Consider the following 27,780-nt stretch of genomic DNA (forward strand, 5'->3'; position numbering starts at 1 on the left):
AAATAGATGCAAAGGCCTCTAAAATTATCAGCTTTTATCACTCCAAAATAACAGACACATAGATTCCTTAAAAATGTGTTAAATTTAATGTCAAATTTGTTCCTGAACCTGTTGAGTTTCCAATATATGCTCTGATCATGGGCTTGACTATGTCTTCCCTCCCATCTTAGAACATTAATCACTTCTGTTTTCTTACACCTAATATGGATGTTAGCAGAAAGCCTTCTAATCCTTTTGCTGTTAGAACCGAGGTGATCTGTAGGTTGTAACAAAAGAGAACAACACACATTAACATGTATCTATGTTTAAAGACATGTAAAATGAATGCTCCACTTAGGAACAGGAAAGAAATAACCCACCCACCTCAGGTGAATCCTCTTACAATCTGAAGGACTACATTAGGTTTTCTCTTCTTTTCAACCCCACCTTCATACCCAACCCAAACTCCTATAGACCTCATCAGGAGAATTGCATATGCAAGCACGAGAGCGAGGGGGACCTTAGAGCTTGATAACCAGCCGTGAATGGAACCTTTAACTTCACAACAAGCAAACAATGGACTAGTTGCACAATAACTGTGTGCCAAAGCCTTCCATATTGGCTGCAAAAAAGAATTTTTAAATCTTTCATCTGCAGCCGCTGTAAAATCATTTTGGGGGTGGGACCGAAAATCTCATTACTGAGGAAAACTGGACTCTAGGTACAGGATTGAAAAATATAAAAAATTAAGGATCTGCTTCATTACACAAACCAGCGAAAGGGTGAGGTCATGCCTCTGCCGGGCCATAGTTCATGCGACACTACAATTTTCTAGAGATACAATTTAATCGTCATTCCAACTAATTTGCGGTTACTTTTGATACAGAGAAAAGGAAAAGATACAATAGATCAACCCGTGCCCCACCTTTCTCCCTCCGGCCCCCTCCCCCTTTAGAGCCGGGGACACGAATTGTTTCGGAGCCCCACAGCGCCACCAGCACAGAGCAATGCAAAACAAAAAAGATCTCCCACCGGGTGAAAAAAAAAAAAAAAAAAAAGAAAAAGAAAAAAAAAAAAAAAAAGAAAGCGCCCAGAAAAATGCCAAAATTTACAAAATGTCTCCCAAATGTACCTTCTTGGAAGAAAAAGACCAAACAAACCACTCAACCCCTTCCCTCCCCCCCCCCCCCCAAAAAAAAAAGAACAAACAACCTAACACCAAGACATCTAAGTGAAGTGTGGGGAAATAAGAACCTTTATATAACTAATGCTTTAAGCTAATTATCACAAGAGCTGGAATTTGTAAATAAAAAGGTCATTGTTTAGTAAGAGACATAACTTAATATAAACCCTCTTATGTCCATCTCCACCTTCACCATACCAAGGGCAGTTTTCCCCCTTACTTTAGACCAAAGTAATCCATCAAGAGCCATCACAAATGGCATTGTAAACTCTTTTAGCTACCACCAGACCATACAGTAGCCACACAATATGCTTCTTTATAGACGAAAGCTGCATTATATTTATATAGACAGTCACATATTTGCTCCTGGATCCGTTTATTACTCGGTAAAGAATTCCCCCTCTGCCCGCCCCCCCCGCCCCAACAAAAAGCCAGAACCAAAAAAAAAAACCCACCAAGTCCATCTGGAAAATATTTGAGTTCTTCTACTCCTAAACTGAAGTTAAACTGTTTTTAATCTTCGCGTGTATAAAATTTTAAAGAGGAAACAAAATTGACTTCAGTAATTGTCGCTATTAAGGAGACACCGTTGGGTGGGATTCACATGAGATCAAAGCTATGAAAAATACAAGACTACGTTTTGTTCATCAACACAACGAAAATTCTCCACAGCACTAATACACGCCAAAAACCCGCAGAAAAGAATATTTTTGGTTAAAACCACAAACTTACCTTCGAAGAAGGCAGCCCTTGCAAAAGGGCTGTAACAATATGGACTGCATACTCGCTCTCCTACAACCAGCCACCTCCATGCTGCAAAGGGCTTCCCGAACATCCTTAAAATATTTCGCAAATGCAGAAAGTGAGACTTTTCTTTTCTTTCCTTTTTTTTTTTCCCTCCTCCCTCTCTTCTTTCCTCCCCCTCCCCGTCACCCCGCCAGGATCGCCGGGCGAGGAAGGAGGCGGCTTCCCGAGGGTCGGCGGGCGATGCCGGCGGGCGGCCGCAGCCGGGGCGGGGGACCCGGTGCCGCCGGGGTCACAACTTTGCCGGGGCTGGCGTTGGCTCGATGGGCTCCGCGGGCAGCGGCGCCCCCGCCCGCCCCCAGCTCCCCCCGCCGCCGCCTGGAAAAATGCAGTGTGCCATTTTACACCCGCCTCTGGAACACACAGGACCAAAGTCTAGCGCTGGTTTTCGGTGACACTGCAAAACTACGGCTCGCCCCGCGCAACCCCACGCCTCATCCTCCCCTCGGAGAGAGCAGCTGCCTCTTGAGAATTAATAAAGAAAGACAGTTGGACAAAATAATTCCAAGACTTCGCCGTTTTCCCTCCGTCCCTCCCCCCGCCCCCGCCCCCACTCCGAACCCCGCAGCAAGTTTGTGCCGCCCGGCGCATCCCTCGGCCTCCCCCCGCGGAACCCCCGCACCCCCGCCCCGCCGGGCTCCGGCAGCCTCGCAGCATCCGAAAGACCCAGTCATGCCTGAAACAAAATCCATGATTCCTGGAAAGTGGGGAGGCTTGAATCCCAACAAATACTCGATTTACTTACAATTATAAATACCTACCTTATGAAAGGACTAAATTAACACTAAATTCAACAGATACATCCGTTACGGCAAGAATAGTTTTTCCATAAATACTGTTTTAAAAACCCCTCCTTATACTGACTGACAGAATTCTACCATGCTGCCCACAAACAAAATGGCTGTGGCACCGAGTTTTTTGGTTCCTCCCACTGTGCCTCCCCCTGGCCTCCAGGAAGTGGTAGAAATCCAAAATAAAATCCGCACGAAAAGTACAATACATCAGCCAAACTCCGCACGGCACCGCCAGACAGCATCGGGAGGGAAGCACATTCACCAACATTGTAGTTTCTCGAGGATTTTTATTGTTTTTAAAAGGGCATCAATCACTGGGAATTTACATCACTGTGTAATTTGAACTTCCTGCTTTACATATTTATAAGGTCTTTCACCTATCTTGGCAGGCTTTCAAATTAAGTGGGTTGGGAAATTTGATGCTGTGGCTCTAGTTTGTGAGCTGAGTCAGGTAGTGCCTGCTGGAGCTGGGCTCTGAAACGACGGGCAAATTCTGACACCTTCCCTGTTCGGTGCACGATAAAATAATCCCCCTCGCGTATTGCAGTCTCGTAAGCGAGCATGTAGGCACCAAGAGGCCCCTGGAATGAGGATTCTCAGAGGAAACTGAAATTTAGGTCTCTTGCACATAAATACACGCTTTGTCATATTTATATTTTTGCATTTGTGGTTCACAGCAGTCTCCCTGAATCATGATCTCTGTGGTAATAATCTTGGATCTTCTCTTATTATGACCTCGTTTAGTGTGGCAGCCCTTTGACTTTTGCGACATTCACCCAAAAATAAAAATTATCAGGAAGATACAGCGTATTTCTGTTAGGGATTATGATAAAAATGTCACTGTGTGGTCCTATATCTGAGCCACCAATCTTGCCAGGCAGTAGCACAACTCCTCTTGCACGCTGCCTCGTGGGCTCCGTAGGGTCTGATTCATTTCCCGTGAGAATCCTTTTCCTGCCTTTAGGAGGAGTTACAATGGAGACAGGCTGTCAGACCTGCCGAGCCTGATCCAGCCCTATATTAAAAGACTTGAATTAATATTCTCACCTACTGCTATTCTAAACCTTTGTCAGAGGCATTGAAAAAACAGTGGAATCAGTGATGTTTTTCCTGAACCACCTCATATTTCTAAGTCTTAGATTTCAATGAAAAAAAAAACCCCAAAAACCCCAAAAACACTCCCATCCAAATAACCTGCAAAGAACTTGGGGCAAATTTTCCGTTGGTATAATTTGTTTGTATTATCGTGTTATCTAGCAGCCTTAATCCTGAACTGTGATTAAAATGTTATACTGTATAGGAATATAGGGCAAAAGATAATTCCTGCCCTGAAGAACTCAAAAGTATAAGACAAAAGACAGCAGATGGCTCTGGGCAGATGAGGGAAACAATGAGACTGTATTGATCAGTGGGGAAGGCACAGTTTGCAACACACCACCAGTCCAACTCTTGTTTCTATGTGTACTTCATGGTGAAGAAGACATAAGGTGGGATTTGCTGAAGAAAATTAATCAGGTTTTGTGACTGTTGAAAGAAAACTCCAGCAAGGACAGCATGGAAGAAAGCACAAAGATGTTTGAAAAAACAGCAGGTGAACTACAGAAACCTAATCAAATTGGCATTAATCTTTGTATAATGACAGAAAATAGATAAGGAGGAAGTAGGCTATTGAAAGCATTGAAAATACAGACACAAAGCTTATGTTTGAGACAGACGAGGCAAAGAAAGGATCCAAAAGGCATGGTAGAAAAATCATAAACCAGGCCTGCTAGCAGTAAACAAAACCTAGGAAAAAAAACTAGACAGCAGTTCACATTGTATGGGCCTGAAGAGATGTAGCACAGTTTTTAAGGAAAAAGAAGTGTTTTTCTTAACTATGAGTTTGGGGACTCTGTGTTGATTGTCTGCACCTTCCTCCTAGTTTGTATTTAGTGAATTCTTAAGTCCTACTCCTGATGGTAGTGTTTAGTGTGTGGACACCTGATTACTAAAGGGTCCCCTCAAAGTTGTTATTACGAGTGGATAAGCACATAGGAAGGCTGGGACCAAGCTGACCTTGCACACTGGGAAGGTTGCTTCTTCCATCACTTGTTTTTGGAGAAACCTTCATCTGCCAGCAGTGCCCCATAGGTTACTGTATGTCTTACACCAGCACAGGTCTGACAGATGCACTGTGGAGGGGCAGGAAGGGCTCTGGTTTGGGGCACAGCTACAGCCAGGACAGCAAACCATGCTTTGGAGGGGGAGAGTGGTCTGTAGGCTCAGAGCCCTCTCAGGACACTCTGTACCATGTTGCTGTAACCTGCAGCATTACCATATGTTGCTGTAGGTTATTAAACACTCTTTTCTTTATTTTCCCCATTTGCAGTAGTAGCAGGCATATATTTTCGAATTCTTTGTACTTCTTCTGCACAAACCACCTTAGAAAACTTTGCATTTACTAAGAGGCTCTTAAGTCTGTTGGCTAGTTGTGCTACGGCTTGGGGTTAAACACTGCACAGTAAATAACTTCAAATAAGCAAAATCTTGGTGAATGTCTGTGGAATTATTGTGGTGTGGCAAATGTGAAAGAATTTGGCTGGATTCTTTTGTTGCAGGCCGAACTAAACTGCAACTGCCCCAAATTTCCTTCAGATCTGAAGCTTACTAGTTCTGTAGATAAGCTGATGTGTGGTAACTATTTAAGCCAGGGTCATTTTCTCTCATGTTGGATCTCATCATCAGTTTTAACTGAAAACAGTGTCTATCAAGTGCTAAATGTTAAGAATTGAGATAGGGATTGAAATACCCGTTCTGTCTGTTTTTTTTAAAATCTGGATGAGTGTTCCAAGAAAAGTTGAACCATATGTTCTCAGGCTTTAAGAATAACCCCTACTTGACTTGATGTAAAATTTCCCCAAAATTCTTACAGTTCAGAGTAACTGAAAAGAGCACCATCACCCATTCTGCACTTTTTTTCCCCAGCTTTGTCCACTGCTAGGTGTGAATGTTTGCCTTGAGATGTTGCTCAAAAACTGGGAAATAGAATATCTGTAAAGGAGCAAAGAAAAATCTAGCTACATTTTAAGGATTTAGACTAACACACACACAAAAAAAGTGGCTAAAACCTCATAGCACTCAAATAACAGCTCCTTACTGAAATTAGAGAAACTACTTTTTACATTCTGCTTGCAGTATAATTACTTTTATTATTCTTTATCTTTCATTTGCATTAATCTTTATCTTGCCCATAAAGATTTAACTCTATTGCCATATTTTCCAAGTAGCTCTCTATCTCTACACTTGTAATAAACAAATTACACTGATCTCCTTTTGACAATATTTTCTTGATGTCTTTAGGAAGGGAATTACCAGTCCTGTTAAGTCAGTAAATCATTAAATAGATAGCAAGAGCTGGAGGTTATCAAAGGGCTTTTGCAACTCATATGCAAATGATCATTTGTTTTCTTTCATAAAAGTGGCATTGAATGTTTTTTGGTTGAAAGATCACCAAATGCATAAATAGTTTGCATTTTTATTCAATAGATAATGTTCACATAGCTACATAACTGCTCTTAAAGAACCAAAAAAGCTGATTTGCTGTAATTTGGAAAATTTATAAATTATAGCATAAGAATGGATTATTGATGCCTGATTGTATTGTAAAGGAGGACACAGGCTCCCCTAGCTTAATTCTTGCTTGACCCAGGTCAGATATTTTTTTAAATCATGCAGTCTTGACTAAAAATGCATAGTGGTAAAAAAAATCCACAAAATCTTTACTAAATTGCTACAGTGATTACTAGTCTCACTTTAAATCACACACTTTGTTACATACTAAACCTCCTCTTTGCATTTCTCTGTCCAAGTCCAGGTTTTGTTTGAGTATATAAGACTCACAAAATGTTACTCTTTGTTAGGGACATTATGTGATTTTAGTATTTCTCTAGTTTACCAGTAATCTTCATGCTCAATATTCCATGCACATCAGAGATAAGCACACTATGCCAACAGCAATGACTCTACTTGCCAGTACTAAAGAAATTCCTTCTATTTTTTATGCATATCCCAACATTTTATTTTCTTTCTTGCAGCATTGCCATTACAGATACCCCTTGTTCAGCAAACCCTCCCATGAATATCTGTATCCTTTGCAGTAGTCTCTTTTCAGTTGTATCATCTCCCTGCTTCTCTGAATAGGACTTAACATTGCTCTCAGGATTTAACTTTTGCCCATGCACAGATACATGGACTGTTCTACTTGGGCCCACCTTAAAAAGCTTGTCCAAGTTACCTCTTACCAATAACTCCTTCACTGCTGGTTTCCTCTCATTCAAACTCCATAGCACTGTGAGCACCAGTAAGGATTCCTTTCCATGTTACTCTTACCTTAAGCAGTATTTTCATTTGCTTCAGACACTGAACTTGTACTGCTGCCTTCGTGTCCTTGTGCTGGGACCCTGTCTTCAAATGCTTTATGACTGGACCAAGAGGATTTAAAGCCCAGTGTTGTCACAGGCTGGTGTGTCTTTCACTCTTCTCACATCACAAGTCCTGCCAGTGGCAGATCTCATGCTTTTAGGATGATGTTTGCTGGCAGAAGGTGTGGAAAAAGAATGAAATCAATTTAAGTGGAAAAGCAATTTATTACAAAAATGTGCGCAGGTCTTCTGAAAATAAAAACCAGAAGTAAACCCCGAGAACATCTGTAGCTGTTGGCTGCCAAGGGATGCCACACTACTTGGAGTATAGTTTTTCTCCCCTTCTTGTTTTTTGTGGTTTTTGGCCTGAAAGTACCTAATCAGATCCCCTGCACAGACTGGTCAGGTCATAATCCATGTATTGTTATGAACTAACAATATTCTTTGGTTTTAGAATATCTTCTATTGAATTGCTATAGGACTCAAAAAATGCTGTCCTTTCAGAATTAAAGCTATGTCCATATGACAAGTCCAATATGGTTATTAAAAAAAATTTAGCCACCCCATGTTGGCACAGATGCATTTTTAAAAATTCTCCTCTTTTAGTTGTCTAATTGGTTGAAGCTGATGGGGAAATACTGGGTGTGATTTCAGAATAAAGTCAGAAAAAAATCTAAAAGAAACAAAAAGCCCACTGTGAAAGCTTTCCTTAAACTTAGCCATCCACTTGATTGGTACTGTTCTGTGTACTGTCCTTGTTATGTGCTGATATTCAAAGCAGAGTCATGTAAGCTTTGGTCCAGGTCCTGAAATTTTATGTGGAAAGGTATTCTGTGCTTTTTTAATCCAAGCACTGGATCCTCATCCGTGTGTTAACTGACCCTGAATAAATGCTCAGTGCTATGTTTGCAAGCACAACTAACTGTAAAAACATCTTTTTCACTTGCTTTCAGTCCTCTTCTGTGCGTGCAGAGGCCCTTGTGAGAGCACCGTTCCCATTCTGCAGGACAGACCTGTTGCTGCTCTTGGATTGTTTAAGGTGTGCTGTGACAAAACAAGGGAATGAGCAATTGGGGCTTCCACTTTGCTGGCTCACTCTGCTCTTTTCTCATACTTCACTTTCTGATAATTAAGGGAGTCTCATGGATTTTATTAGATGAGCTACTATTGGAGACCATTTTCCCATATGATTTATTGTACCTAGGAAATTCCAGCTGAAATGCTGTGGATTCAGATGAGGTGAATAATGGCTGCAGTCCATCTGTGTTCCGCTGACTTGCCTGCTGACTGGTTTATGTGTTCAGCAGATTTTATCTGTCCTTTTCTGAATTCACATTTGTCATTTAGAATAAAGGGCCACTGTTGAAAACATCTCAGAGCTGTTCAGAGTCACCCTTGGTGTTCACTTTTACTGCTGCTGCAAACAAATGCACCATCTGTGTGGCAAAGGCAGCGCTGTCACAATTCAGTTTTCTTTTCTGAAATGTTCTGATGCTGGTGACATAGTGAATGGAAGTCAGTTTAGTCAGCAAAAGCTTGATGAGCATTGGAAGGAAGATATCAAGGGGAATTTAAGAAAAGCCTGTATTTGCATACAGATTTGGTAGGTCTGAGATGTCTGAACCAAAGTCCTTTACAATTCCAGATTCAGCAAGACTATGAACTGCAGTCATAAAAGCTTTAATTTCTCCTCCTGTTTTTTAAGTAACTTTAGCCTTCTTATATATAATTTTGTTTCAGTTTATGCACCTTTTTACTGAGGAGCTAAAATCAGGGAACATAAAATCTGGTCAGCAAGCTCAAGGCGTTAATTGGTCATCTCATCTGAAATTCCAGGATGCAAATGATAAGGCATTAATCATTTTAAGATATTAGAATACAGTGGCTGTTTTCTCATGCCATTATTAATTGCTGTTGGAAAGCAAAGTGGTTCAAATACATTCTCTGGTATTATTACAGCATCCATCATATTCTCAAATATGAAACTGCCTATTTGACAGGTCTGCTCTTCTGCATTATTATTATCAGCTGTAATATTTCAAACCACTCAGGGACAAATACTAGACTTGTGACCTATTTTTTACCTAATTATTTTAAAATTATTTTTTGTATCCTCATTTTTCTGATCAAATAGTCTTTGCTTTTTAAGATTCTTGTTGGTCCTCTAGAGATTCTGACTTACAGTGTGTATTTACTGGCAATTTCCCTATTTTTATGTTTAGACAATATGTTTATGATTAGTCTTTTTATTAATGTTAGAAAAAGCTCTGAAGACTAAACTGACCAAACTTAATTTGCTTGTTGGTTAGAAATGCAATCAAGCAAGAGAAAGCACCCATTAGTGAGGTTGCCATGCTGCCTTTTCATGCAGAGCCTGGCATATCTCATCGTGCACTGGCCATGATTTTGCCCTCCCTACATGTGCTGCAGAGGCAGCAATGACCTCCATTCCTGTGCTGCTCATGTACAGTAAGGAATGTGCTCCTTGCCCTGCTCCTTCCACTCACAGGGACCAATGGCAGCAGGATGTCTTAGCAAGGGGCTGGAAGAGCCTTTCTCTTCTGTCTATAAAAATCCTCTGTAATTTCCACAAAAAAGAAAGATCAGACCAAAAGGAAATATCCTACAAGCTAGATCTAGTACATGTGCTGCCAGCTGGATCACAACACCTTATTTACACAGTAAATTTCCATGAAGCATTGCCAGAGCCCTCTTGGTCTGAGCAAAGATGGAGAATACACACAGCATCCAAGGCTCAGGCAGCCACACAAAAATCTTAATGCAAATGTTTCCCAGTGGTTTGTGAATGGCACATCTGCAAGTGGTGAGCTACACTTGCAACAGAGATCATTAAACCTTATAGAAAAGTGCTTCACAGTATGGTATAAGAGTAAAAAAAAAGCCTTTTGTTTTGCCTTAACCACAGAGGCCAACTGACAAAAGGTGTGCTATCAGTAAACAAACGGGGGAAAGGAGAATTAAACAGTTTATAAATATTTCCTTTATTCTCATAGCTGTTTATTTCATCTCAGTTTCCTCTTAAATTTTGAAATCTAGCATGGGATTTATTTTGTGGTAACAGAACTTTAGCTTTTACCTTATAAATAGTCATTAACATTCTTCCTGATTTTGTTTCCCTAAAATTATTTAGATTAGATTTGGTTTATTTTTGAGAGTCAAAATGTGTATTTTCAAGAATGCACATTTTCTGAAAATAGAGTTGAATGAGTTGTGATGGATGACTGTTGAAACCTGGAAGAGTAGTTCACTTTGAAAATTTCTGCATTAGTCTCAGTCATTAATAAAGTTATTGGCAGCTGTATTTAGTTCTTGGTGATTGGATTTTTTTAAAGGAAGCAAATGACAAGATGCTGACTGTCAGCAAAAGGTGCCAATTCTGGTACACGTTCATTAGGAACTGAAGCTTCTTATATTAAAAACATTCCTATTTTTGTCATTTGCAGTGTGTAGGTCCTCACTGGAAATGAACCTTTGACAGATGAGACCTGAGCTACCCTGAGATACAGACCATGAGAGAGTCATGGCCCTGACCACTTTTGCTTTGGGCAGAACCTGTCAGGGTGCAGCTGCAGGGTCCCTCCAGCGCCCGAGGGCCAGCCAGCCCCGCCACCAAGGAAGTGTCCAGTTACTCAGCACTGTCCCCAAGCCAACATTGGGCAATACCTGTGCTTCACTGTACAGCTGGGCCATGACAGACTCCCAAATTGTTATTGCTGCTCCCTGACAGATCTAACATGACCTGATATGAGTCAGCAGTGCACCACTGCAGCAAGGAAAGCAAACTGAATCCTGGGCTGCACCTGCAGGGATGTTATTGGCAGAGATAGTAGAGATGTGATAATCCCATTCTACACAGGGCTTGTTGGGCCACACCTGGAGTACAGAGCCCAGCTCTGGTCACCACAGCTCAAGAAACACATGGACAGACTGGAGCAGGTTCAAAGGAGGGCCACAAAGGTGATCAGAGAGCTGGAGAGACTGTCCTATAAGGAAAGAGGAGTGGGATTTTTTCTCCCTGGAGAAGAGAAGGCTGAGGGGCACCTCATCACAGTGTTCCAGTATTTAAAGAGTGGCTACAAGTAGGATGGATATTCTCAATTCACAAGAAGCCACATGGAGAAGACAAGGGGCTACAGGAAGAAGTTGCATTAGGAGAGGCTTCATCATGATAGAAAGAAATTTTTTGCAGTGAGAACAAACATTCACTGGAACAACCTCTCCAGGGGTATGGTAGAGTCCCCATCACTGGTGGTTTTTAAGATGTAGAGTCCCTGTCAGTGGAGGTTTTCAAGATGAGACTGGACAGGGTGCTGGGTAATCTGACCTAGACTCCCTTTCCCATGAAAGGTTGGAGCCCATGATCTTTTGATGACCCTTCTGACCTGGGTTAGTCTGGGATTTTATGGCATGGTCCACTGCTGTGCTTTATACTAGAGACTCTTTTACTTCCTGGCTTTGTGTCTTGCCATAAACCACACTTGCTCTTCAAGCTGGTTCATCCACTGGTTTTAATCCTGCATTACTTTTACTGGGATCCTGTTCCTGACTATGCCCTAGCAAAATTTCTTTAAGTTTGCCTGCTTCATTATGCTCAGTGCACATGCAGATCGCTGATTACATCTCTCCAGTCCTCACTCAGCCAAGTTTCATATTTATTTATCTCAGAAATCTTCCAGACCTTTTCCCATGCCAGAGATACCCAGGCTCTGTGGTACTTTTTCCTCCAGATAATAGAGATGTCCCTTATCTCTCCAACAGTGCCTCACATCCTTCTGTTGCCAACCAGACTCTCTTTGTGTTCTTAGTCCCTCTCAGGGCTACTGTGTGCCCTGCATGCTCTTGTATGAAGCTTTGCTATTCTTTTCATCTTTTGCATGACTCTTAATTTTACCTTTACTGTCATGACCTTTGCTGCTCTTTCTCTCCCTGCTCCACAGGCACTGCTTTTTCTCTGTGCTTTCCCCATCAGATTTTTCTGTTTCTTACCATTTGCAACACTCTGCCTGTACTTTTTTGTCTATCTTTTCTGTTGAAAAGATAAAACTTACAGCCTGCTAGAATTTTAAAACTCTGTTTGGCAGATCAGCAGTCCTGAAGTGTGGGATAATGTTATGTTCAGAGCTTCGAGTTACAGAGAGGGAAATAAATACTAGTGTCCTATTTCAGTTGAACTCTGAAGGATTCCCATTTGCTCTTGAGTACAGAGATTTCCACTCCTGAATGGTAACTAATGTTCCCTAAACTGACAACACATTTTTGGGCCAGTCTTGGTCCCAACTCCTTCTTCATATAATGCAAGAGTAGGAGGGAGAATTGCAGATGTGATTGCTGTCTGTGTAATCCTTGAAATTAATACATACAAAATCCAACCATGTTTTTCCAGGCCCTGCATGTGCTGGAGCATGCCCCTGGGTATGCGCTCTGGTGATCCCTAGATGGCAACACGGCATAATAGCAACCTCCAGGGAACAGCCCAAGCAGCCCTGGAGCTGCTTTAACCCACTCCTTTGGCTGACTTGAGCCTTAGTATTCATATCCCCCCTTCAGCTGAGTCTTGCTCTGAGAGCAGCTTAGAAAGAAATGAATTTTAGTGTCTTTCACTTGGAACTTCTATTCTTTTATATGCTGTAGGTTTCCTCTGGGCCTGTTGTTTAAAAGGCCAAGTCTTATAACTCTTTTAAGTGCCATTTTTTCATAGCTGCATGATAACTTGAAGGAAAATGAATCTATCTAAGGGACAAAATTTTCCTTGTGACTCCTAAGGTTTATGGCAAGGGAAAACAAACAGTAGCACAAGTCTTATAAAGCTTTCTGTGCAACTCAAATCAAAAGGTGAAAAATAATGTTGGCAATCTAAGGAAGGGCCCAAGAACAGCAACTTCTAAAATATCAAGAAAAAAAAATCAAAATTGAAAAAATGATGTTGAAAAATAGCCCTGAAAATTCACACTGCGCTGTACTTCTGTTCATTCTGCTTCAGAATCTTTGAATCAGAAGCCCTGGGAAAAATAAGCTAAAATTCATCCCATGTCTCTAGACATGCACAAATGTACAAAACAATCTCAAGCATCTATTTGGAGAATCTTTGCCAAAACATATCTCAGTAACCTTTGCACTGAACCCAATGATACTTTTCAAACAATAAATATGGCATTACGTAGACTTTTGCCTGTTTTGTTGCCTACTAACATGAAAGTCATTATTCTGTTTTATATGTGGTTTCACATTGCCAGTGATTGGCTCTAGATAGCAGAGTAGTATCTGCAACAAAGTCTTTTTAGTGTCTGTCTGGTAAAAAATGTTGAAAATATCTACTTTACTGTGAATATATCGTGCTGCCTTAACCCAATAAACCAAAGGAACCTGCTATCCCTGAGTATGTTTTCTAACCTGTAACACAATATTTTCTGACCCCAATGTATGCTGGTGTAATTAATAGGTTTCACATGGCAAAACTCCCTTGACAAAACTGTTAAAAATACCCTAATTTTCCAATCTTTTTTGGCAGCCAAACGTATCAAAAGGACCTCGTGGCTCAAGAATAAGAATTCTGGCTTTGGGTTATTCCCACATTTTGTCTCATTTCAGTACTGACTTGTTGAAGAACAGTTGGATGTCTGGGATGTGCAGTGAGAGAAAATGGCTGGAGCATTAGAGCATGGTCTTATTTCATAAGGACCTGGCATCCCTTCAGTCCCCCAAAAATTATTTCTGACTCAGCTTGCAATGAAATCATATACCACACCTTTTCATTCCATGACTGGCTGGTGAAATACTCTCTTCTGAGTTAAATTCTGTATTCTTTTTATGATTCAGTTATATATCAGCATAACTGTTGATTTACTAAAGATGTTAGGACTGCTGCAGCCCATGTCCTGTGCAAATATTGCCTGGTGCAATGTGTGTCAACTGTATATACTGATCATGGGTAACTGCTTTGAAACTTCCTTTCTTATCCCTGTTTCCAGTGGTTGCCTTAATCAATCCCTGCACCAAAATACTGATCACTGAGTTGTAACTGGACTGGAGCTTTCTCAGCCTCTCAAATTGTAAAGTGAGTCCTGCTGTCCACCCTCCTGTTCTCAGCAGCACATAGTAGCACTAATTCAAATGTGAATGACAAAGAAAACTTTTATATTTAGAGCTGTGCAGTTATGTGGAAGCAGATGAAGGCATCAGGTGCATACTACAATTACTTGACTTGAAAATAAAATGTTAAAAAGTGAAATACACTTGTTTGCCACAAGGGGTATCTGGGCTAATGCCAGAACTCCCACATGCAGACTGGTCACTTCTGTGTGGTAGAGAGGAGTGCTCTGGGAATCAGCTGTAGGGCTCTAGCATCCACTGTTGGACAACAAGTTGCATGGATTGATGCAAAGAGAAATGCAGCTGTTTTTGTTCAGACATGAAGAAATGACGAAGATGATGAAGCTCAAAAATATCAGGTAGTTTCACCAACATTTATATCTTTTCAATCTTATAAAGAATTAAAGTGAACTAGGGCCTAAGTTCATACTGTGTGGAAGTACTTTATAAGACTGGTAATACTTTCATACAAAGTATCTCACAGGCACTATGAACTCGCCACTGAGCTGAACTCAATTATTTTACACAAGAGAGAGCTGAGCTCCCACATGGTCTTAGTTGCTTTCTATAAAGCTTTAGCACAAACCTTTATTTCAGGTAGACTTAAGACATTTGTCAGACAGGATAGTTATAAATGCTTCTGTCACTATGAAATAAAAGCAGCTTAGATGGGTTTACTTGGGTTTAGTCTCATTCTCTTTTCTGAGCCCAACGTCCTTCTCCCCACTGTTAACGCATTTTTCTTTTTACTTACTGGATATCGTTTGATCAATCACCAGTTAACCTACTCACACTTCACTGAGTTTCCTAATTTATCAAACAACACACCAAGGGGAGTGGGGAGACTGTGGAGCCAGCATAAAATCAAATGGACTTTATTACTACACTATTAATAAGCTTAACATCTTGGAAAGGAAGGAAGAAAAGGCTGAACACACGTAAGTCTCATAGCAAGAATTCTCCTGGTGTAGAATATAAAATGGAGACTCTACTTCTTTATTAAGCACGTGAGTAAGGAGTTTGTTTCTGTAGTGAGGTATTACAAGTCAAAGGGCTGGAAATGTTAGGAATATTCTTTTACATGAGCCTTAAAACTGATATTAAAAGTGCTAATCCTTTTGGGAAAATTTAGATAAGATGAAATATTATAAAAACCATGAACATTTTAGTTTAGTTTTATTATTGGGGCTTTTTGACTTGTGACTTTGCTTATAAATTATTTTGCTCCACCTTTCTAACACTTCAGATTAGTAATGCTTGATGGTTGATTAGCACTTTTATTCTGTGTAGCTACATTTGAAGATTTTAGGCAGTAGGTAATACTATACTTTGAACAAGTATAAGATCCTAGAAATACATCAATTGCATATTTATGTGATTAATGAAAGATTAATTCAATTTAAACTAAAAGTACTTCATGAATTTTATATAGCATGATAATTGTTTACAATTTCCATTTATTAAGTCAATACATTTCTCAGCTCAAGCTCTTTGCACAAGTTCAATGAATAAGTAGGAAAATCATGGGCCTGCAGATCAAATTGGCACAATTCTACATTAAAATACACCATTTATGCTTATTTTTTCATTGATGTACTGATTTTATTGGTAGACTTGGATGTAAAACCGTTAAGAACATACTTTTTTCTCTAACAATGCAATTTAAAAGGAAGATTCTTTAATAAAATTCAGAAATAAAGAGCAATTTGTCAGCTCCTTTGCAGTCATGCAGACCAGTACCAACATGAAAGATCTCATTAATCTCAGATAAACTTGTCAAGAAGATCAAAGTCAGATTAGTAGTTTAATGCAGTGTACAAGTGTATTAAAGCATCATTACTAGATGGCTACAGGTAAATGGAAGATTATTCTTTTCTAAGCTTTCTTTTATGTCTGTGCTTACAGAGACCTTCTGAAGTTGACTGATATTTGGACAGCATCTGACAAATGTTTCAAATCATCATTTCATCATTTTACATGTGGTTTGCTAAATGAGCAATGACATTGGATACTTCTGAATGTCAGAAATGTCTTATTTTAGCAAAACTTCATTTCCATTCAGAGTAAGGCTACTCTGAGGTGTTCCTTAGAGTGAATAGTTGCTTTAAATACTTCTGTGGCCTTTTTCTTTACTCAGTTAATGTTATTTTAATTGCCTTTACTTCAGCTCATCTGTGTTATTGTAGGGCCCAGAATTCCTTTCCTTCGCTGCAGATTTTCCCCTAAATTTCCAGCAGGGCTTTGTAGCAGGTTTCATGGGGAAATTCAGTTTTTACTCTCATGTGTTGTAGTCCATCTCCGATACATTTTTGAACCTGCTGGCCAGTTTCAATCATATCTGACAAAGGAAGAAATTGCATTTTTGTCAGTCTGCTTTTTGGGTTCATAATTCAAATATCTAACCACAATCAGAGTTTTTGAACTCCTAGTGATATTCATGCATGTAAATTCATTCAGCTCCTACTTATTCCATTTAAAACAGAGAGATACCATATTAATACACTCTCTGAAGAAATTCTTGCAGAAAATAAATGCACAGAGAAGTTCTACAGTGGAGACTTGGCTTCTGTCCTCTGCTAATTTTTTATAATTTTAAGGTTTTATTACTTGTAGTGGTTTTATAACAAAGTGTCATCAGTTCTGTGGTATATATATTCTAGCTCTATCACATTAACAGTTTGTTTGCCCAGTTAGGATCATATCCTGAGCTACCAAAGGGTTTGAATAAAATGCTTTCTCTTATGCACTTCACCACAGTTGTGGAATTGGAGAAACTGCATGACTTTGAGAAGTAAAATGTGTTTTCTGACAAAGGTTCAACTAAATATGATTTTAAATAACATAGCATAATAAATTAGAATTTAAAGAGTTGGAGAAATAAGATATCTCCATGAATCAGTAGTTCTGGCTTGTTGGGAAAGGAGAGTTTTCATGGTACCAGTGAAAAGTTTTGTTTGGGGTACAAACCCGGCTGATACACAGGCAGAGACACGCAGAAGGGCACAGGAATCTCAGCCAGGGCAGATCTGGGAATGCTCTCATTTTATCTGGCACGGGCTCGTGTGTGCTTGGTCAGTAAGGTGAGAAAGTGAGGACAGCCAGGGGGGAGGTGAAATGTCAGGCAGCTCCTAAGGACAGCAGACACCTGGGGAGTGACCTGGGGAGCAGCCACGTGCAGGGGGATCCCTCGAGCTGGGACATCCTGAGCTGCCACAGGAGGTGAGGGAGGGAAGCTCTTTCTGCATCCCTATGCTCATTAATTACCAACAGGCATACTCTCCATCAATTTGTGAAGCATGTTTAAAAGCCATTTCTATTTTCAGTTTCTATAATAGAAATTATTTCTGGGTAGACTTAATTTGTAAATGGCTGATTGATTTTCTACTGTGCTCTGATTTTAGAAACAGTGATGATTTTTAACTCACGTTCTGCCATCACTTCTAATTCCATGGTTTTACTTTATCTGTCAGATAAGAAGGATTCTGTTGTATTTTGGAGAAAAATACAATAAATTTCTTGACTCAAGTGAAGCAATTCAATGCCTTTTGCTATCTCTGTCACCTTTCTCTGCTCCTATTCTACATTTTTATTCTTTCTGAGGTAGGACTGCCAGGGGTAGATGTAGTAGTGAAGATGTGGATGTGCCATCCATGCATACAGCAGGACAATGATGTTTTCTTCTGAATTTTAGTTTTCTTTGCTTGTTATCCTCTGCTGATTTTTATTTCAGTAATCCAATAGATTTTAACATTATTCAGTTAATATTAAGAGTTATTTCTCTTTGTAGAACTAACTACAATAAGATCAAATTTTTCAGGAGGGGGAAGAGAAATTATGGTAACTTACAACCCATTTTTATACACATGCACTTGCACTTTATTTTCCCAGCGTGCACTTACAGAAATGATGGTGACTGCTCTCCAGGTATACTATATTTATCCATCTTCAAAATTGCATCTGTAATAGTTTCTGCTAATAACTTTCCCTAGATGAAGGTCACACTTAGGAGCTCAGAGTTTCCAGGATCATATAGGGACACCTTGTGAAGTGATTGTTTCTCACATTCTGTTTCCCTGGTACTGAGATTTTAGAATGATCAGGTCTAGTATTGCCACATTTTGGAGCAGAGACTTGGAATTTGGCAGCAGAACCTCTCTGATATTAGTGATGTAAATTTGCTATTTTTAGGACTGCCATCAAATTTTGGCCAGGTAAGTCTGGGAAAACAATTCCTATGTGTTCAGTAAAGACTCATAAATTTTTATTAACTGTAAGACATCCAAATTAATTGTTTTGACTTCTTTATGGCAATTGTGTATGGCATATAATCTTTAGAAATAATGCATGCACATGTAGCATTCTCCATTGCATGCTTCTATATATTAATTAAACTCTTACTCTGCTGTGCCTTGTAGGAAGGGGGGTCACTGGATCCCCACAGCTGTTTCTCTGTCCCTGCCTCCCTGCTGGCCTAGCAAAGAGGTGGCTTAGCCTGAGGACTCCAGGGCTCAGCAGAATGCCCAGCATTTCTGTCGTGGTACTGGAAGTTTCTGTGGTGCTAAAACTGAGACAGTGGGTAATGCCTCAGGCTTCCCTTGCTCAAACACCATCAAGAGGAGAGCTTGCAGATGCAGACTGGTGCACAGGTCTGCTGGGCAGCTGCATATTGAAGAAGACAAAGAGAATGTGGTTAGCAGGAAAAACCAAAAGCTGGATAGCAAAGGAAGAAGGAGAAACTCCTCTGGGATCTTAGAATTTATCCATAATTCTTGGAGTCAAGGTGTGTGTATGCTATCATCAAATAGCTTTGAAATAATTGGAAAGGTAAATGTCCTCTCTTGATTTCTCTGTGTAGAAGACAGCAACAAGCTACTGGGCAGTTCCTTGTGTTGTCAGTCTGAAGGGTTCAGTATTGTTACACTCTATGTGGGTATAATTGTATTTACACATGATGAAATTTCTGGAGAGGCAGGACACAGATAGTAGTACATGTTTATACTTCTGGTTTGTTTTGGGTTTTTTTTTGGTTGTTGTTTGAGAAGCTATATTCATATTAAAATAAAATAAAAACCAGCACTCAAAGCCCAGTTTTTGAGACATGTTAAAGTTGCAAGTTTCCTGTTGGACAAAGTGTTGTGTGTGCCAGCTTCATTTGGAGATCTTCTGCAAATAGGAGGTTACTTCGTACTTTTCCTACAAGATCCCTGCTTCCTACAGTGCATGAAGCTTGGTCCTCATTGAATGAATTTGTCTCTGATATTCCAAGATAATTTCTTTTCAGAATATGTAAACTGAGTGTGCAGGAAATGAGGCAGAAATGTGCCTCAGAAAAAGAAGGGGTTCAGGCAGCTGCACAGCCCCCCAGTAGGACTGAAATCCTGTCTGCCTGGATGAGCCTGGCCCAGTGACTCTAGTAAAAGCTGGAAAAGTGGTGAAACTGTGTTTATGTCAGTCTGCTTTTTTTGTTTGTAATTCAAATGTCTAACCAGTTTGGGAACCCAGAACACACAAAGTGTTAACACTGGATAAAAATCAAAACTCACCTTGGACTTTCAGAATAGGTTGACATTACTGACTTTGCTCTCCTCACACTCATGTATAGAATTACACCATCACCTCATCCATCATACAAAGTGTCTCTGAAAATGCACGAATTAATATTTTTAAAGTAGTCACAGAGGTGACCTGCCCTGTAAAGAAAGAGGAAAAAGCCATCAGAAAGGGATAATCCATTTCCAAAGCATTGTTTGCAAGCTGTGTAATGCACATCAACAACTGGAATGAAGCTATCAATAGCAATTGCTTTAGGGATTCCCACTGTGTAAAGCCAAGATGTTTCAGGTACATGATGACATGAATTTTCCCAGGAGGTGTTGTGATATATCATGTACAAAGAAGCAGGAATTAAAGTTATAAAGGCAAACTTAATTATGGCATTTCTGAAACTGCAAGTACCTGATCACACAACAATAAGTATTTAAATGTAGCATATGTCCAATTTCAATGCTTATAATCTGGCCTAGTAATCTGGCCTGGATTATGCTCCTTGTTGTATTAAATATGAAATTTGAATACCTAGTCCACGTGTTTTTTACAGGCTGCTCAACAACCACTTTTTAAAATGAGTCATCACATTAATCTCTTTGCCTGCTTGCATGATTTATATCTTAGTAAAGATGTACCATGATGAAGAGTGGATGAATAAAATAAACATGCAGTTGCAAAGATTACATATTTTTGCATTTTAAAATCATTAGCTATGATTGCTTGCTCTTGCTTTACCCAATTTATTGTGCAAATGTTACTCTGTTTCACTGTGGACATTATGAGAGGGATGGGGTTTCTGTTTGTTCAGGGTTGATTTCTCTCTCACTGGAGCTGAGCACTTGGAATAGAAAAAACATGTGCATGTCAAGGAGTGTTACTTAAATTTTCAGTTAATTAATTTACTGCACTATAGTGTTGTATTTTAAACTTGTCCTCTTGCTAGTCACTAATGATTAGATACTATGCAAATAATACAATAATTGGACTCCTGCACACTCACCATGGGAAGCTTTGTGGCTCTTGGTGCTGCACAGACACTGGGACAATGTGGTCTCTGCAAGCAAATTCCAAAATAAACCTGGGAGAAATTGCTGAAAGGCTGGAGGCTGCTCCTGTGACCATCACATCCTCCAAGCCCACAACCTGCCCTATCAGTGTTCCAAAACAGGTTATATTACATATGTAACACACAGAAAGAGGAAAAAGTGGATATAATCTAAATCCTGCTGTGGTTAGACTGAGTACAATTTTTTTACTTAGACATTCAGTATTTCACTGTAGAAATAAGCAGGACAACTTGAGGATGCTGCACTTCCTGTTCTTTCCAGGATCAACTCCCTTCCATTAGAAAAATATTTTCACACAGGTATTGGATCATGTCTCATTCTATTAATGCTCTCTATACCTTAAATATGCTTTTGATTTGTATTATTTATCTTTATAGTCATGACTTACGTGCATAGCGGAGTGCTTGTGTTATTTTTGTATAAGCACAGAGGGTTTTTCACAGTGGGCTTGTAAAGATGCCATTCACTGTTACTGGCTCTTTTTCCTGTGAATTCATTTTTTATTACCAGCATCAGTTTATGAACATCACAACGTTCAACTAGAATACAGTGAAGTTTAATTATGGCTTTTATAGTATTTGAGTACCTTACAAATATTAATTAATGTCGCCATGCCTCTGTGAAGTAGCAGACAAGTTCATTTGACAGATGGGGAAACTGAGGCATGCAGGGCTTATTTGAATGACCTAAAATCACTCAGCAGATCTGAGACAGTGCAGGCCTTTAATACAGGATCACCTTTAATCTCTGCAGCAGCATGGCTGCTATTTTTACATGAGGACAGTTATAGATTAGCATCAGTGTATGTTCAGATATTAATCTCTACTGATCCATTTACCTACAAAACTATTTCAAGACAAATTAAAACACCTTTCTACTTCAGGCAAAGCTGTCAGTTGCTTGTATTGTGGTAAAACTTAATCTATATGTTTCAAAATATATTGGTTTGTCAAGGCATTGCTGTAATTGGTGTATCAGCAGCACAGTTTTCACTCACCAAAGGATGATTTAATCCTTGAGGAAAAAAAATCCTTGAGGAAAAATGGGAGAAGCATTACAAGGACTGAATTTGGAAGAGTATTTATACCAGTATATATATTGCTTTTACTCCCTTGTTATTCTTTTGGTGTTGTTACTGTTTTGATACCTTTCTTAAAAGGAACAATTTTTAAATTTGGAAAAGGAAACAGGCAAATTCCTAGAAGGTGGTAAAATCACCTTAGTGGAGTCTTCCTTTTTCAAAGAAATGGAAAAGGTAACATTAGGATTAATTTCTCATAACATTGGAGGTCTGTCACACAGACATTTGTGTTTGAGCTGGTCTGCTGAACTCCTTTCATAGTTAACAGAGATAATCAGGCATTTCTAATGACCAATTTATCTGAACTGTTTTAAGGATCTATTTTGGGGCAAGATTAATTGCATTCTGGAAACATCCATTTCTTTCCACTTGCCAGGAAGTCAAACAAGTTTAATTAGAGACTAATTCAAATGGAGAATGTAAACTGGATGAGATGAATTCCTGATTCTCTGTAATCTTACACGAGCTTAGCCATACTCTTAACTGGAACACTGAGAAATATACACAAAAAGCATTGATGGAATGCTAAAATGCAACAGCTTAAAAAAAGGCCAAGAAATGGAAATTTGATCAGTCATGTCCTCTGTTCTAACTTCTGTAAATGTAAGAATGTACAATTTTAAAAGTATGGCAAATTTTTGTATATACTGGAATATTCCTTTGTCTTTTTGATCTTTCATTTTAAACTCCCATTTTGTAACTTGCATAATTCTTTTTCTGGAAGGTGTTCCATTTAGAACTATTAAACAAGTTTTAACCTAAAAATTGAGGAACTTTAAACTCTAAAATTAGGGAAAATGTTCAGTAATTTCTCATAAAAGCTTTATTCAACTTTTCTACTTTCAATTCATGCTATTTGAAAAGCTTAAAAAATATTGTAACCACTTTTTGTATTTTTACTTTTATATTTGAATTTGCTTTGCTGTAGCTGTGCTACAGATATTAAGTGTATATTTGGCTTGAAGCTTAAACAATATTAAAATTTAAAGAATTCTTCAGCTGAAAAGGGATTTAGGAAGTGCTTATATATGCATTGAAGTGAACCTGAGCAACAGAATTTCAATGCAAATATGTTTTTAATATATACTTTAATAGGAAGCTTCAAAGTCTAATAAGCAATTCAGCAAAATCTAGTCATATACAAGACATAAGTTTTTCAAGGAAAATTCATTACAAAAATGTAGAAGAGGATCACATTGGTGTTTCTGACCTTACTATGAAAAAAATGCTGAAGGTTTATCTGAGAAAGGACAAAAAAGTGACTTAAAAGTGAAGGCAACGGTACAGTGTCACCTTCCAAGGTCATTGCTGAAACTGATGAATTAGGACAGAAACTGGCAGTAGTGAACTGAGGAAAACAAGCACTGAAAAAAGGGAAAAGTCCTGCATGAATGGAAGAAACTGAAGAAGCTGGAGCACCACCTCAAAAAAGGATGCTAAATTATGAAAATAATGATTAGCAGAGAGAAGGAAGTGTAGCAATCATGTGGGTTCAGCAGGCAAGTTAAGAAAAAAACATCATATTCAGAAGTAAGGTGGGCTGGATAAACCCAAGGAATTAGATTCACCCCAGTTAATCTCAGACAGAAAAGAGAAAACTGCTGCCTCTGCATTCCAGTTCTGGCATTCACAGGGCTGATTCATACAATAATTTTAACCTGAAATCATTAAAAATATTAATAAAAATAAATAAGCATTCTTATCCACTTGCTGCAGGTGAAATCTATGTTACAGAGAGGTAAGAATTCTGCCAGGCTCCTCTAGGTAATATTTTAGTATTTCTGCCATCAAAGTGCCTTATGTCACTGTAATTTACAGCACCTCTAATGATGGTGCTGGGTTATGTCAGTGTTCAGGGGCTGTTGGATTTCTTTCCTCTCCATCTGAATAGAGAGCCTTGTATTTCACTGATGGAAACTCTAAATTCATCCAGCCTTCAGGCAGGTTTCCCTCATACTCTTGGGGAAAAAAGAGTTCTTTTGAAGGAGGACAGGATGGGATGGGACAGGATATGATACTCATGCTTGTCATTTTCCAAAGAAGTCATACATTTCTGGTTTTTTTTTTTTCTTCTTTCTGGCTAATATCAAGAATCAGCCAAACTACCTCCCTTTGTTTTACTGTAAATAGGCAGAAACCCAAGGCAGGAAAACCTGACCAAATTACTGAGTTCAGTCTATATACTGCAAGATGTATTTTACTGGTTGTTTTATTCTAAAGGAGCTAGATAGTAGGAGATGGGAGAGTCCTATTTTCCAAGGTGTTGATCATCATGTTAGCTGCAAATTTGCATTGCATTTTGCCTATTCCAACCTTGAAGTGTGTTTTGTGAACTTAGTATAGCAGTAAAATATTCCAGAAGAAACAGAAGCAAATGAGGACTGAGGTTATTAAATTTTCTCATACATTGGACAAGTGAAATTAATAATTTTTTATTACTGCAGTATTACTGTGTCAGTGCTCCCTGTCTGTTAGCAATTGACACAGCTTAATTCAGTGACAAAACTGTCTTGTTCATAACCTGAACTGCAGCTGTTTAAACTTGGAGAAACTGCTGCAGGAGAAGGAATTATTTTGTTTTCCTACCTGTCCTTTAATTTTTTCAGTTTTGTCAAATTCCCAGGATTAAAATGTTTCACTTTAACTTTTCTCATTGTTTTGTGAGAGAAAAATACAAACATAAAGGAACTGAATCTAGATTATAATGTGAAACAAAGTATTTCCTCTATTTCCAAAACAAACCGTTGGCTCTCGGATATACTTAGTTCCCATATTTGAACATATTCATGGGTTTTGCTTCCTTAAACTCTGGTAGTGAACCCCATAACCCTCCCAGAAATTAATTTTCAGCACTTGAACACAGCATGTTTGGCTTTTGGGGGCTTTTGTGTGAAAATATTCTAATACAGCAGAGGTAACCTACAGCAAACTTTTATTATCTCTGTTTTCCTTTGAGCATTGGAAGATGACACAGCCCATCCAGCACTACTGTGAGACCTCTCTTCTTTGTCATATTTGTTCCCATATTCAGCAGTTCAAAATACACACCAATACCTCCACAATAATAGATATTCTGTAGTTTTCCAAATATTGAAGAATTTCATTGAAGTTATCAACTGCCAGCATTTCGTTGGTTTTGTATCAGACTTTTCAATCTTGAAAAGGTTGATGGAAAAAGTGAAGAAGGAAGTCAATTTCTGAATAAGGTTCTGTGAATTTGTATAAATGAAATTGAAGGGGAAAAAGGGAAACAATATTCAATTTATCAGTTTTGAAATTAGTTCTATTAAATTAATTAACTACTTCTGAGTTCTTAAAGGTGGCTCATTAATTTGTAGTTTGAATGAGTTTACTCAGGACCTGGATATGTTAAAATAAAAGCATTTATTACCTGACTAATGTAATAAGAGTAAACAATATAATATAATCTTATAATTTTTCATTATAGAATGTAACTTTGGAAACCATCTTACCTGAAGAAGAAAATCTTTCATGGACTATTTTAAAAGGAAGTAGTAGATGTTAAAGATAAATGCTCTCTTTTCTTTAGAAAGAAGATTAGCTGATTGTAACTATTGCCATCGTGCCAAAAATCACCAGAAACCTTGGAATTTGCTTCCCAAACCCAGTATTTTAACAATATTAAGGACCATTTCTCTCTGCTGCACTGGGAATGTGTTATACCAATGAACAGTTTTCCAACTGAGCTGATTATATATAAAAGATATTCAGTCATGCTGACATACAGAAAGTATGAATGTTAAATAATTGTAAAACATAATCTGTGATGACAATTATATGAAAATTTATGTGCATTAATGTGTTTTGCCATTAAAAATATTTTTGCTGTATGGGGAATATTTATACAAGTAAAGCTCATGCTTTTATAATAGCTGTCAAATGAGGAGCCTACCCCAGAAGCAGAACACACCCATAATTAAATTAGGTCCAGACAAACAATAATGTGGGGTCCCTGCAATGACAATGATCACTTTCAAAGTGACTCCATGAATTATTAGAGTTATCTTCTGTGGCAGTCAGTCTTCCATGAATGACTGCATTTTGTCTCCTTAATTGCTAAATGCTTTGAACCTGCAGGGTGAGCAGAAGAGACCAGACACACCTGGCCTTTAAAAGTTTCTGCTGCAACTCCTGAAATGACTGTCAGCCTTACATGCTCCTTGTTTGTGGAATACAGCAATATAAGTACTTTTAAAAATTCTAAAGATTAGTGAAATGATTTTGTTCAACAGGTAGCTAAGAAAACTGGAATTTATCTGTGTCCTCGGTCTTTTCAGACTGCAAAAAACAAAAAGGTACTGTTTGGATGTTGCACTGATATTTCCACATTGGCAATTAATTAATTAATTAATTTCTTAACCTTTTTCATACCTGTCTCCTGAATTTTGAGGTTTTGCTTCTGTAAAAAGAAATAATGATTCTTATGTCTGCAGATAGCTTTGCCTGCTTGGGAGCATATTCTCATCATGCAAATAGGATTGTAGTATAGCAAAATTTTAAATCTTGGTTTTTAGGTAAATATGTAACAACAGAAACATGATATATATTAATCCTTTTTTTGATCTTGTTTTGTACTAAGTGGTGCTTCAGCTATTTTAAAGCTTAATTATTGTTATTATAGCAGGGAAGTATGAAGTAGCTGTAATATAAATTATTATCAAGGCTGTAATGTATTATATATTTATATATTTAAGATCCTATAGTCCAAAAAGATCATAGCACTAAAACTAGAACATAGTTTTAAAATAAAATATGTTACTCTACGTCCTAGATTAAAGCTTATGCATTTTTCTAAAGAAACCTTTGCTTTTTTTCACCATTCCTAAGGAGCTAGAACTCCTACTAGATGGCAAAAGACTGCCATCAATAAATCAAGTGAGTAAAATCCAGCAGCAGCAGCTGGCCAGGAAAGTGCTAAATGGAAAGCTGCTCCTGGAGGGTGCTGCTCAGAGAGCCTGAGACCCGGCATCAGGGTCTGACAGTCTGCCCTCAGCCAGGTGCTGTTTGTCCTTCTGTGGGTTTTTCCCTCTGCTATCACTGACACCTGAGCAGCTCCACGGTACCTTAAGTTTGTGCCAGTTCCTCATCTGTCTGCACGAAATGGCTGCAAAGGAGGAGGGAAGGATGTAACAAAGGAGGAGGTAAAGATGGGCTACAGTGAAGTGTAGGATTGTCTGAGGATGAAATTGCCAATCCCTGTGCTATGCAGGTGCTTTCCAAAACGGGCCCAAATTCCTGTGTCTGGGCTGGTTCTGACACTGCCTGCATCACTGGCTGGAAATGCAGGGACTGCACAGCCTGCAGCAAGAAATGCCAGAAAGGCCAATTCTTGGGAGTTGTAGAAAATTTTCTTTGCTCTTTTCAGAAAACACAGTGTGCCAGTTTCTAGAGGAAAAGCAGACACTGTTTAGATGTTTTCTCTACTGAACAACTTTCTGAGTGGCTTTTATCTTTGCAAGGAAACAGTGGAACCTTGGCACAGTAAAGCTTGCTAAGCTGTCATCAGGTGCAGAAGATCTGAAAGGCAAAGGAGCTTTTGAAGACACTTAAATAGACAGAAGCACTGCTAAATGCAGCAGAGACACAGAGATCTGTATTCTATTATTTAGGTCCCTGTTTAATTTACTCTACAATCTCACATGCACTTATTCAAGAAATGTTACTGCTCTGGCCACTCCCAGCCTCAGGATGAAGAAACAGACGCTTGTGAAAGTTACTGGAGATGCCGTGAAAAGCAGAATTATTTTAAGAGGAACTTAAATAGGGTAAAACACTTTATATTATACATGGATGA

At 38.8% G+C, this 27,780-nt stretch overlaps 1 protein-coding gene across 2 annotated transcripts in view; it reads right to left on the minus strand.

The window, feature by feature from the left end:
* EPC1 (enhancer of polycomb homolog 1) overlaps positions 1 to 2,815 on the minus strand; it is a 64,132-nt gene extending 61,317 nt beyond the window's left edge. Inside the window, exons 1-2 of one of the 2 annotated variants that reach the window (XM_084217387.1) lie at positions 2,728 to 2,815; positions 1,895 to 1,998 (exon numbers count right to left, since the gene is read on the minus strand). The gene's annotated coding sequence lies outside the window, so the exon portion shown is untranslated. Of the gene's footprint in view, positions 1 to 1,894; positions 2,139 to 2,727 lie in introns of those variants that run through there. The other variant, XM_084217388.1, reaches the window with a different exon arrangement.
* Between the last annotated feature and the right edge of the window lie 24,965 nt (positions 2,816 to 27,780).

Source organism: Fringilla coelebs (genome assembly GCF_963513975.1).
Source record: "Fringilla coelebs genome assembly, chromosome: 1".
NCBI classification, from domain to species: Eukaryota; Metazoa; Chordata; class Aves; order Passeriformes; family Fringillidae; genus Fringilla; species Fringilla coelebs.